This window comes from Saimiri boliviensis, chromosome 1 (genome assembly GCF_048565385.1).
Source record: "Saimiri boliviensis isolate mSaiBol1 chromosome 1, mSaiBol1.pri, whole genome shotgun sequence".
Classification (NCBI taxonomy): domain Eukaryota; kingdom Metazoa; phylum Chordata; class Mammalia; order Primates; family Cebidae; genus Saimiri; species Saimiri boliviensis.
In genome coordinates, this window is record NC_133449.1 from 130622332 (window position 1) to 130635316 (window position 12985).

Sequence of the window (12985 nt, forward strand, 5' to 3'; positions counted from 1 at the left end):
GCAAGCCCAGATATGTCCATCTTGGCATCTTTTTGTTTGTCCAGCAGTCTCAGAGTTAACCTGGCATCAGGAGCATGGAAAAGCAATGCAGATGTCGGGTGCTTCCTTTCTGAAATACCATGTCTGAACCTGAATATGGGATGATTAGATCACTTACTTGCCAAATAGCGTATGCATCACAAAATATTGAGAATTATTACAGTGCCACAGGGAAAGGCAAAGTAGTAGTAGTATAGGATCTTCATTCATTTATTCAGCCCATCATCAGAAGTATTTATCAAATGCTGTCATGCACTAGATACTGATACATCTGTGAACAAAACAAAGATTCCTGCTCTTATTCTACTGACATTCTAGCAAGTAACAAATCGTTGTTTTCCAAGAGTTGGGGTGAAGGGTATCTTTTCTCTAGGTTCTCGATCATTTTAGGTGCTGTAGCTTCTATACTGTTTCTAATTTGCTGTTTGTTTGCTCAGTCCAGTGAGGTGTGTGAGTGGGGAAAACAGCTCTTGTTCTTTGGGGTGACATAAGGCACATCATTTTAAAGGCAGTCATTTACAAGTTAGTTAATTTATTTTGTAGTCAGTGTAATATTTGGTCACCTGACAAATAGCTGAATTTGGAGTAGATGCTCCAAATCCCCTCTTAGGAGGACTGAAACATTGTCTACTTTGACCTAAAAAAACCTCTTCCTAAATGGTCAATATTTGTTTGCTGTGTGCTTGAAAAGAATGCTTATTCTCCCATTATTGGATATAATATTCCATATTTGTCCATTAGATCTGTGCTACTCAGATCTAATTTATTTATCCTAATTGTTGTGTTGCCTGATGTGATATGTCAGGAATTTATGACTGTGATAGAGTCGTTAGTTTCTCTTTGAGGTATGGTACTTTTTGCTCTATGTATTTTGAGGCTATATTATTAGGTGTGTATAGGTTGAGGATTATCTTTCCTTCCAAGTAAATTGAAACTTTTATCTTTATTTTGTGAGCCTCTCTGATGTCAAAGTTATGCTTATAAGCTAATAAGTTATGCTTTTTGCCTTAGAGTCTGTCTGATATTAATAGATGTACAGTAGATTCTTTTCATTAGAATTTACCTGGTATTTGTTTTTTTCTCTTTTTACTCTTTTCTGTTCTTCCATTTCAGATGTGTTTCTTGAGAACTGTGTGTGCTGGGTTTTTTTAAAATCCTGTCTGATGAACCTTGTGTGAAGGTCAGTTTGGTGTTAGGACTATTTGCAAGAGGCTATCTTTCTCCTTGGCATTGAAAAAGGCATGTTCCCTTCCTGTCCCTGCCATGTGGGCAGGTTTATTCCTCATGCCATTAATACTGAGCATAGCCTTCCTTTGAGGCCAAGCTTTATGCAAGGGTCTCCTCTTAGGCACATACATCCCTCCTCACTAAGGAAGGGCTTCATCTCTGGCCTCCTGCCTCTTCCACACAGCATCAAAGGCTCGGGCTGGGGCTCACCTCCTGTGAGCATGCTAGTTCAGCCCTGTTACTCTCAAGACCCCATTTCCTCTCTGTGTTTGGCCCCAGCAGACTCCTGACTTTTGTATCAGCTCAACAGTTACTCAGAAGTTTCCTATTCTCTTATCCTTCCTTTTTAGTTGACTTTAGCAGGAGGCTATCCAGGGTATATGCTGGTAGCAGAACCACATGCAGTTAATAAGTGTTCTGTACTGTTAAGGCCAAGGGGCTCCATCTTTTTTCTTACAGGGACCAACTTCTCTTCTTAGTTCCTACCCCACCTCCCTTTTTCTTTTGAGATCGGGTCTCTTTCTGTTGCCCAGGCTGGAGTGTAGCCATCTTGGCTCACTGCAACCTCTGCTTCCCAAGCTCAAGTGATCCTCCCACCTCCGCCTCCCAAGGACTATCGGTGCCTGCCACCATGCCTGGTGAAATTTTCTGTTTTTGTACAGATCGGGTTTTGCTCTGTTGCTCAGGCCGGTCTCGAACTCCTAGCTCAAGCAATCCTCCTGCCTTGGCCTCCCAAAGTACTGGGATTACAGGCGTGAGTCACCACACCCGGCCTTCTCTTCTTAGTTTCTCTAGCTAAGGATGGCATAGGCAGGTCCCTTCTTCATGTTGTCTGTGGTTGAGCATATAGCCCCCAGCCAGCACTGTGGTTTGGGGGCTATGCAACAGATGTGCTTGTGCCAAAAGCTGATGCTTCAGTCCCCTCCAGGTGAAGATTCCTGTGGGAACTCAGTGCTCCCTTCCTCATGCCTGAATTCAGCTGTGTGGCTTCTAGTGGCACCTTGGACTTTGGACGAGTCAAGTCCTTTATTATTCAGACGATCAATGACTCTTGGCTTTCCTGTTAACACTATTCTGACAGCCTTCTCCGGGCTGGGGCTGCGTGTCCTATCAAACTGCCCTGGGCAACCTGTTGCCTTCTCTTCAGTGCCATGCTCTAACACAAGGGTTGGCCAACCACTGGCTTTGGGCCACAACCCACCCATAGCTTATTTTTGTAAATAAAGTTTTATTGGAACACAGCTACACCTGTTCATATTATCTTTGCCTGCTTTCCCACTATGGTAGCCCATCAAACAAAATATTTACCATATCTGACTTTGCAAGGAGTTTCTCAGCCTAGCTTTAAGGTCCTGAGCTGGGATGCTTGCTGCCCACTTTTTTTTTTTTTTTTTTTTTTTTAAGACAGAGTCTTGCTCTGTTGCCCAGGCTGGAGTGTAGTGGTGCAATCTCAGTTCACTGCAACCTCTGCTTCTCAGGTTCAAATGATTCTTGCACCCCAGCCTCCTGAGTAGCTGGAATTATAGGTGCATACCACTATGCCTGGCTAACTTTTGTATTTTTAGTAGAGCCGAGATTTCTCCATGTTGGCCAGGTTGGTCTTGAACTCCTGGCTTCAAGTGATCTACCTGCCTCAGTCTTCCAAAGTGCTGGGATTATAGGTGTGAACCACTGTGCCCGGCCTGCCTACCTCTTCTTAACTCTTCCCTAGAGCATCCTGTATCCAGGCCTTCCCCTCTTCATTAACCACGCTTGTCACCTCTCCAGCTCCAGCCTTGCTCCACTGAACTTTCCCTCCTGTCCTCAGCCTGCTCAGGATTTACCCTTTAAAACACTAGGAATGCATCTCTGCATGCTAAAATACAATGTAGTAGCTTGCCCTTGAAAACCCTTACTTAATTTACTTAGACACGTAGTCTGTCCACTCCAGAGCAGGGCCCTCACTCCACTCTTCACAGGTCTTCTGTTGCAGACCCTCTGAGGGAAGGCAGATATCTTGACTCCATCCATTTACACATTCAGTCCAAATATGCACTTCAAGCAGCAGATAGAGTCTTAGAAATACAACAGGAACAACAAACATGGAGCATGGTAAGTTAAATAGCATTTAATGGCACTAGAGAAGTTCTCCTCTTAAAGCAGCAGCTTGAGCAGTGAATAATTAATTTGTGCTGGAAACCATCACCGGCAAGTGTGTTTTGTGTAAGCATTCATCAGTATGCTTTCTGTGGCTGCAAGAGCATGGGCTGTTGATGGCCTTGCGGTCAGAAGTGTGCACCCTGGAATCAGACTGCTCAGTTGGGATAGCTCTGCACTGACTGACCAGTAGGCATTGGCAAGTCACTTAATCTCACTGTGCCTCAGTTTCCTCATCTGGACAAAGGGGTTATGGGTTTACTAACATGACAACATGGGATAATATATTTTAAACTACTTAGAACAGTGCCTGCTACCTAGGAAGCCTTCAAATATAATTCATTACATAATCTTTAGTCTTTCTGACTTTTGTGTTTCCTGCTATAAAACAGAAATCATAATAAACTTTTGTGTAAGGGAACCATGATGGATTTAAAGCACAAAAACAGGGGACACTGTAGGAGCCAAATACATGGTAGATAGATACTGTTTTATGGGGTTCCATTTATATTTGTTCTCTATCTCTCTTCTCCTGCTGAGGCTATTTATACATTCGTGACTTTTTCAAAGGAAATGGTTTCTAGAAACATCTAGAACCTGGTGGCTATCCTCAGCATGATGGGCCTTTGGTAACTTCTTACTGCCTCACTTTAGAGCTGTACACTGGATGAGAAACCCAGAAACGTTTGATCTCTTGTCTGCTAACTCTATTTACCAAGACTTAGCCTCCACCTCCAGGAAGTCCTCCCTGATCCCTAACTCCCTACCACCTTGGTGCTTCTGTGGCATCCTAAGATCTTGTTTGTCTACTGAAGCAGGGACTGGTGTCATTCATCTGCATCTCTATTGTGACTAACAGACTAAGTTCTAATAAGTACCAAAGACCCCCTGGTTCAATGAATGGATAAATGAACGCCAGTTAAAATCTGTTTGAAAACTGGCCAGCTGTAGTCGCTCATGCCTGTAATCCTAGCACTTTGGGAGGCCAAGGTGGGTGGATCACTTGAGGTCAGAAGTTCGAGACCAGCCTGGCCAATATGGTGAAACCGTGTATCTACTAAAAATACAAAAATTAACCAGAAATCACTTGAACCCAGGAAGTGGAGATTGCAGTGAGCTGAGACTGTGCCACTGCACTCCAGGCTGGTAATAGAGCAAGACTCCATGTAAAAAAAAAAAAAAAAATTATTCGAAAACACAAAAGGAAGCCACCTTTTTAAAGAAATTTGCAGTATGGTTCATTTTCTCAATGCAACAATACTGAATCTTACAAGAGCACTATATATTATATCCCTTTTTTTTAACCTGTTTCCAGATTTCACAGTTAATGGAAATATGCCCAGAAAGTAATATCCAAAATATTTGCCAACTCAGCTATATAGATAGTCCTTTAAACCTCTTGTTTCTCCTTTACGTTTTGTTCAAACACCATTTCCCTTTCTTATGCTATCTGTAAAAATATTTTGTAACTACGATATTATAAAGTGTTTACTTTTATAATAATGGAGTGGGGGATTCATTTATGAGTGGATTAGGGTTGCAGTATGAGCAGGGTTGCTGCACTGGTGTAACGGATGAGCTCCAAAATTCCAAATGCTGTCATACCCGAGCGCCATACCTGCCCTGTTCCTCCCCATCAGAATTGTCTACAGCTTTAAAGGTATAAAGACAGAAATGTCTTCCCATTTTGGTCAACCTGAAAAATGAGAGGGGCTTCTAGAAGGCTTTCTTCAGCTGGCAGTTTTATATATAACCAATTTTTTTTTTTTTTTGAGATAGAGCATTTTTGAGATAGAGCCCAGGCTGGAATACAGTGGCATGATTTCAGCTCACTGCAACCTCCACCACCTGGATTTAAGCGACTCTCCTGCCTCAGCCTCCTGAGTAGCTGGGAATGCAGGTGCATGCCACCATGCCTGGCTAATTTTTATATCTTTAGTAGAGACAGGGTTTTGCCATGTTGGCCAGGCTGATCTTGAACTCACGACCTCAAGCAATCTTCCCGCCTCAGCCTCCCAAAGTGTATGTAATCAACTCTTAATTGTTAAGCAAGTAGAGGAAAATAATGGAGTACAACCCACACGATGGAGAGCAAAGATTGGTCATGTTTGATTTTGCCACATGCTGAGCACCCTACATTGCCTTGTACGAGGTGGAGGCATAGTCTCTGCTTCACCCAAGAAGCTGAGAATTTTCATACAGCAATTACCACCTAAAAAAGATAAAAATGGGTTGGGTGCGGTGGCTCATGCCTGTAATCCTAGCACTTTGGGAGGCTGAAGCAGGCAGATCACTTGAGGTCAGGAGCGCAAGACCAGACTGGCTAACATGGCGAAACTCTATCTCTACTAAAAATACAAAAATTATCCAGGTGTGGTGATGCACGCCCATAATCCAAGCTACTCAGGAGACTGGGGCAGGACAATCATTTTAATGCAGGAGGCGGAAGTTGCAGTGAGCTGAGGTCATGCCATTGCACTCTAGTCTGGGGCATAAGAGCGAAACTCTATCTCAAAAAATAATAATAATTATAAGATAAAAATGAAGTAAACAGTTTTCTGCAAGTTTTCTCACAGCCTTGCAAAACATGGCCACGGCAGAGAATGCCCACAACCCAGGGCTGTTTCCTCCAGATTGTCACCTATCCTGGAATTCTGGGGGCTCTTATGTCAGGCTCCACACCAAGGACCTGAGGAGGCAGATGGGCCCTGATGACTGTGGTGGGCCTCGTGCTGGATCATTTGTATATTAAGTTTCTATTTATTGAAAATGAGCGTGGAACCCAAGACATATGGCAGGTTGATATTTTATCATTTTTAGGATGAAAAGCTTAAGCGCATGTGCTCTATCCATATAATACAATGGAATATCATTCATCCTTAAAAAGAAAGGAAATTCTGACTCATGCTACAACATGATGAACCTTAAGGGCGTTATGCTAAGTGAAATAAGCCAGTCACAGAAGGACAACTGCCGCATGATTCCACCTACCTGAGGCACTTAGAGTTGTCAGATTCTTAGAGACAAAAAGCAGAATGGTAGTTGCCAAAGGCTGGCAAAGCAGGCAATGGGGAGTTAGTGTTTAGTGGGTTCAGTTTCTGTCTGATGGTTGCACACAGTGCAAATATACTTAATGCCATTGAACTGTGCATTTAAAGATAGTTAAAATGGCACATTTTACGTTGTGTGTATTTTACCACAATTTTAAAAATAAAATTTTTAAAAATTAAAAGCACACACACACACACACACACACACACACACACCCCATGTAGGGATCACACAGATGTGAGCGTGACGCCCCAGCACTGGCCTCTCAGATGGACGATACAGTCGCTTTCCTTAGCTGGCTCCTACCCAGCACAGCTCCTGGACTCGCAGCTTGTCAAGGCTTGAAAGGCGTGGGTAGGGCTGCCTCCTCTTAGCTTTGTAGACTGCAGGTCGTTTACTTTCGCATTTTTAACAAAGATTTCAAGTTTCTGGAATTTGCCAGCCTGCTTGGTCCCGAGGCCCAGATTAAGCAGCGTGCACTTTTTCCCTTAAACACAGAACAATGGCAGACGGCGTGAAGCTTTCCCAGGGCTATTTTTCCCTTGAAGTAACAAAAGGGGAGACGGATGAGGAAAAAACACCCACGTGGCATCAAATACCGCAGAAAGCAAACTTCAAGCCGCATGATATTAGCACAGAAGGGAAATGGGAGGATGGGTTAAAACCGTGTGAAGTGCTCACAGTTCTGGAGTGAGGGCTCTTAAGCTATTTTTAGCCTCAAAAATGCTATAAATCCTGTTATCCCATTACACTCTAGTGGATCGAATTATTTGCTTTTCTCTACCTTTGCCACTCTAATTTTCTTTTTGTTTGAGTAAATGAGAGCAGGCCTGCTCAGAGGCAGCTGGCATCAGACAGAGAGGCCTGCTTTGGGACCGCCCTGGTTCTGCTCCTCTCTTCCCATATCTGCTGTTTGTAGTGGCACCTGGGAGCCACAGATTTGCTTAGCAACCTTTCTCCAGGGTAAACAGGGCATTCGCAACTCCTGAATCAAGGCGTGTGGCTGGTATCATTTTGTGGGGCCAGAATGTGTTGCGGAGAAATGCAGTGATGACCTGGTCCCCACACCTGCTGCTCAGGGCCCCACCACCCTCATGGCTTGTTCAGTGGCTGTCAGTGGTACTGCTACCCACATCTCCTAAGGAGGGCTTCAGGAGAACACAGAATCAGCTGTCTGTCTCTTCCTTTCAGACCTGGCCTTTCCACGTGGCCATATGTCAGAATCTCCAGCTGCCCTAGGGGCCCAGGAATCTATATTGTAGTTGCCCTTTAAGTAATTTTACTGCCCAGCTGTATTTGGAGACTGCAGCCTTAAATCATTGCTTTCTCATCAGTGGTGACTCATGAAGAGCTTAGATGTGGGCCCGGTGTGTGGTTGGTGGCGAGGGCAGTCTCTCAAATCCCTTCAGCTTATTGCTGCTGGCAGCAGGGTGTGCATGTTATCATGGGTAAGGGCTGAAGTCCATCTCCTTGGCCATCTCACCTGTCTGGAAAAGAGGTCCCAGAGCCATCTATACCAAGCTCCTAAGGAAGGCAGAGAGCACTCCCCAACTCTTAACTCAGACATGTGGAGGTGGACATCTGCCCTTAAGTGCTCTGGGTTCAAAAAATGCGGCAAAGAACAAGAACTGCAGCCACCAGGAGATGCAAGTGACCTCCATGGACCAGAGAGAGGACTGAAACATGATAGAAAGTTGGTAGAAGAACCAAAGAGTTTGGTATTTCACAGGGCACCTGACTCTGGAGCCCACAGTCACCCTCCTCCGGACCCTCTCCATCAACATCATAATCAAGTTCCTTCTGAGGACCAAGCCACCCGGGAGAGCTTACGGTTATATTCAGCTGACTCTGCTGAGGCAGACAGGGCAGTACGAGATCCTCATGGGAATTGTTACATTTGAAATGGTTGAAATAAGAGCGCCTTCTGGAAGAGTTGGTTATAAGGATTTTTTTTTTTTTTTACAGTGGAGCCATGCAAGTATTGGCCAAGCAGCCCTCAGCTTCCCCTCGCCTCAGGTGGGCTCACAGCCCCGAGGGTTTTCACGGGGGACCTTCTCACTTGAGAGTATCCTGTGTCACAGCACCCATTTTACACAGCCCCACATGCATTTTCTGATATGTCTGCACCCTGTGGTTACTGTTCCAACCTTCAGTGGTCAATTGAACATGGGGTGACTCATGACCCAGCATCTCATCTTGGCATCTCTCTTTTGGAGCCCCATCATTTGGCTCAAATGCAGCTGTATCTTCAGCCGATGCAACCTTTTGATTTTATTTCATGTACTGCTTTGTAGGAATATCAAGGACCTTCTCTTGCACAATACCAGGGACCCAGTAAAATGAAAATATCAAACAGTAAACATGGCTGAAACACTACATGGAAAGTGCTAGAAACTTAGTCTGGGGCCTGCAGAATTTATCAATTAAATGTACTACAGCTAAGACCAGAGTGCTGTTCTTTGTAGGCCCCATGGACTCTTACCTTGATTGCAAAACGTGGTGATGACTCAGGGTTGCCCAATGTCCATGGAAGGTTCTTTGGCAGCAGCAGAGATAGGCTGCCTGTGACAGAGAACAGCCTTCAGGGACCAGGTCAGTGCATGTGGCTGCGCAAGGATCAGTGGCCCTGGCTCCAGACACTAGGGAAAACCAGGCAGAAGGCAAAAAAAAAATCTAGAGACTATCTGAGGAGCTTGGGAAGGAGCCAGGAGTGAGGCAAGCAGCATTCCCTGACATTTCTGCCTAGACAAGGATTCTGCAGTCCAGGAGAAGATTGTCACCTGCAATGGAATGGCCTGCTTTGGAAACAGCTGAGGACCTGGAAAACCAGCAGTTCCTCTTTCCAGCACTGGGCAAGGACATGAAAAAGACACGCAGCCGCAAGCTGGAGAAGAATAGCTCCCTCTGTGACATTGAAGCAAGAAGAAAGGCACAGAGAAATTTGGCTGCTTTGTTTGGTCATCAAAAGGAATACCTGGTTTTAACCATCAGCTGAAATGGCCTTGTGTGGTACATTAGGCTCAGTAAGAATATACACCTTCAGCTATCTGCTGACAGAATCAAGGTAACTTCACAGTTTTGTTTGCAAAAAAAAAAAAAAAAGTTTTCTCATTTTGGTGGCATTGATTTTGTATGTTCTCACTGATACCCAACCATAAGGGAAAGATGTTTACTTGTTTGAAATTCATCTGAGTCCAAATAATATAACCTGGTTTTTAAATGTTCACCACTCATTTTTTTTAAAGGCACTGTAAATTATTTAAAAGAAAATGCCGTGATTCATGCCTGTAATCCCAACACTTTGGGAGGCCGAGGCAGGCGGATCACTTGAGGTCAGGAGTTCAAGACCAGCCTGGCCAACATGGTGAAACCCTGTCTCTACTAAAAATACAAAAATTAGCCAGGCATGGAGGCATACACCCATAATCCCAGCTACTAGGGAGGCTGAGGCAGGAGAATCGCTTGAGCCCAGGAGGTGGAGGTTGCAGTGAGCTGAGATCGCACCACTGCACTCCAGCCTGGGCGATAGAGAGAGACTCTATCTCAAAAAAAAAAAAAATGCCTTCTAAATATTTTCATGAAAGGTGCAGTAGAAAATATCTCTGGGGCGATTGTTGCAGAGCATAAATCATTTGCTTCATCTATGATAATATTTTAAGATAAATTTTATTGTATTTAGGGTTTACAACATGATGTTATAGGATACATATAGATAGGAAAAGAGTTACTATAGTGAAGCAAATTTACATATCCATCATCTCACAGTTACTTTTTTTGTGTGACAAGAGGAGCTAAACATATACTTATTTAGCAACAGTTCCTAATGCACTACAATGTTATTAACTACAATCCTCATGTTCCTCTAGCCTTGCTCAGCCCACTTACCTGCTGCCTTGTATTATTTGAACTCTATTTTTTTGTTTGAGACAGAATCTCACTCTGTCACCCAGGCTGGAGGACAGTGGCGTAATCTCGGCTCACTGCAACCTCCACCTCCCAGGTTCAAACGATTCCCCAGCCTCAGCCTCCTGAGTAGCTGGGATTACAGGCCTGCGCTACCACCCGTGGCTGATTTTTGTATTTTTAATACAGACAGGATTTCACCATGTTGGTGGAGCTGCTCTAACTCCTGACCTTGTCATCCGCCTGCCTCAGCCTCCCAAAGTGCTGGGATTACAGGCGTGAGCCACTGTGCCCGGCCTGGACTCTACTTCCTCATCTTCTGTCTCCCTTCCCTCCATGCATCCCAAACCTCGGGTAACCACTATTTTCTTCTCTTACCTCTATTTTTTTAGTCCACATGTAAGTGAAATCATGCAGTATTTTTCATTCTGTGTCTGACTTATTTTGCTTAGCATAATTCCTCCAGGCCCGACCACGTTGCGAGAAATGGCAGGACGTCCGGATTCCCTCAGTACAGGCAGTGCTCACTGTGGCCACGCCTTACTTCATATCATGCTGCATACTGGATGTGGTGCTGTGTTCTTTGCAAAAGGCTTTCACTTTGTTAGGTGAAAACCAACCATCCCCAAGGGACAAGGTGTGTCCAAGCAGCCGCTCAAGGAGAGAGGTCCCCGATCAGTGGCCAGGAGAGTCAGCTCTGGGGTTGGCCACCAGTGGCCTCATTGCTGAGGGCTGGTCCCTCCACACAGAGATGCCAGGCCCACTTCCAAAGAGCAATTTCAGGTGTCTTTGACAGTCAAGAAGGGAGCAACTGAAGATATTCGGCCTGAAAATGTGGGACCTCTCGGGAGACAAGATCACTCTGCTCCGATATCTGAAGGCCAACTGCATTCCTCAGATGACTTAAAAAAATTTTTTTTGAAATAGAAAATAACAAGTGTTGGTGAGCATATGGAGAAATTGGAACACTCATACATGGCTGGTAGGAATGTAAACTGGTGCGGGTGCTGTGGAAAACAGTTTGGTGGTTCCTCAAACAGTTAAAACATAGAATTACCATATGACCCAGCAGTTCCACTCCTTGGTCTGTACCCAAGAGAAATGAAAACATATGTCCCTACGGAAACTTATGTTAACTTATGAACAATGTTCACAGTAGCGTTATTCATAATAGCCAAAATACGGAAGCAGCCCAAGCACCCATCAGTGGATGAATGAAGAAAACGTGGTACCATATGCATATATGTAGGAATATTATTCAGTCTTAAAGAGGAAGAGAATTCTGAAACATGCCCCAATGTGGATGGACCTCAAAAGTATTACACTAAATGAAAGAAGCCGGAACAAAAGGCCATATATGCCTTCTCTGTGGATATCCAGAAAAAGAAAATCCATCGAGACAGGGAACTGGGGAAGGCGTAAATGCAAGCATGGCTCCGTGGATACAGACTGTTTCTCTGGGGAAATGAGAAGGCTTTGAACCCAGAGAAGGGAGGTTAGTTGCACAACCTTGTGAATGCAGTGAACGCCACTGACTTGTACATTTTTAAATGGTTGATTCTATGTTTGTTATGTGAATTTTACCTCAATTTAAAAAATAATCTGAGGGCTGTCATTCTTTATGGCCCCTAGACATATGGCAAGAGGAAATGAGTAGAAGCTCCAGGAGTACTTCAGGGAGGAGCGAGAGCGGTATTTTGGCTCAACACGAAAAACTGACGAATGAGTACAACTAGCAGGAAATTGAAGAGGCCGCCTGAGAAGGCAGCAAGTGCAGGAGACTGTAGAACACCTGTCAGGTGCTGCGCTGAAGCCCGAGAGCAGCAGTTTTCACCCTGGGGACACGTGGGGTTCTCTTGGTGGCACAAGGAAGCCACGCTTGGGCCCCACCCCAGGGATGCTGATGCCATTGGCCTAAGGTGTGGACTGGGCATCTGGACTAAGGCCCCTGGTGGCTCAGCTTTAGGTGGAAGCAGATGATCTTTTGTGTGATTTCTGTTTTAATGACTGTGGTGCCTATGAGTTTAGGATCATCACCATTCAGCATGAGTGGTGTACGCACAGTGTCCGCCTCACCTGGAAGCTGGCTAGGAATGCAGCATCTCCCCGTCCCCACACCTGCCCAGTCAGAATCCACACTTTAGCAAGATCCCAGGGGACCTGTGTGCCCATCTGAGTTTCTGAAGTGCTGCTGGGCTGGGGTGTGGGAGCTCATGCCTGTAATCCCAACACTTTGGGAGGCCAAGGCCGGCAGATTATTTGAGGCCAGGAGTTTGAGACCAGCCAGGCCAACATAGCAAAACCCCATCTCTTCTAAAAATATAAAAATCAGGCATGGTGGTGGGTGCCTGTAATCCCAGCTACTCAAAAGGCTAAGGCAGGAGAATTGCGTGAACCCAGGAGGCAGAGGTTGCAGTGAGCCGAGATCATACCACTGCACTCCAGCCTGGGCCACAGAGTGAGACTTCATCTCAAAAAAAAAAAAAAAAAAAAAAAAAAAAAAAGAGAAAAAGTAAGTGCTGCTGTAGATCTTTATTCTCAAGACACTTTGAGCTGTGTTTCCTCATCTTATCTTCTGAACCATCACCGGTTTGTTCAGCTGTTGGACAGGGAAGGAGGTGCAGGCGCA

At 44.8% G+C, this 12985-nt stretch overlaps 1 protein-coding gene across 4 annotated transcripts in view; it reads left to right on the top strand.

The window, feature by feature from the left end:
- Nucleotides 1-12985, top strand: part of NPAS2 (neuronal PAS domain protein 2) — a 171921-nt gene that overhangs the window by 45102 nt on the left and 113834 nt on the right. The gene's annotated exons all lie outside the window — the stretch shown is intronic.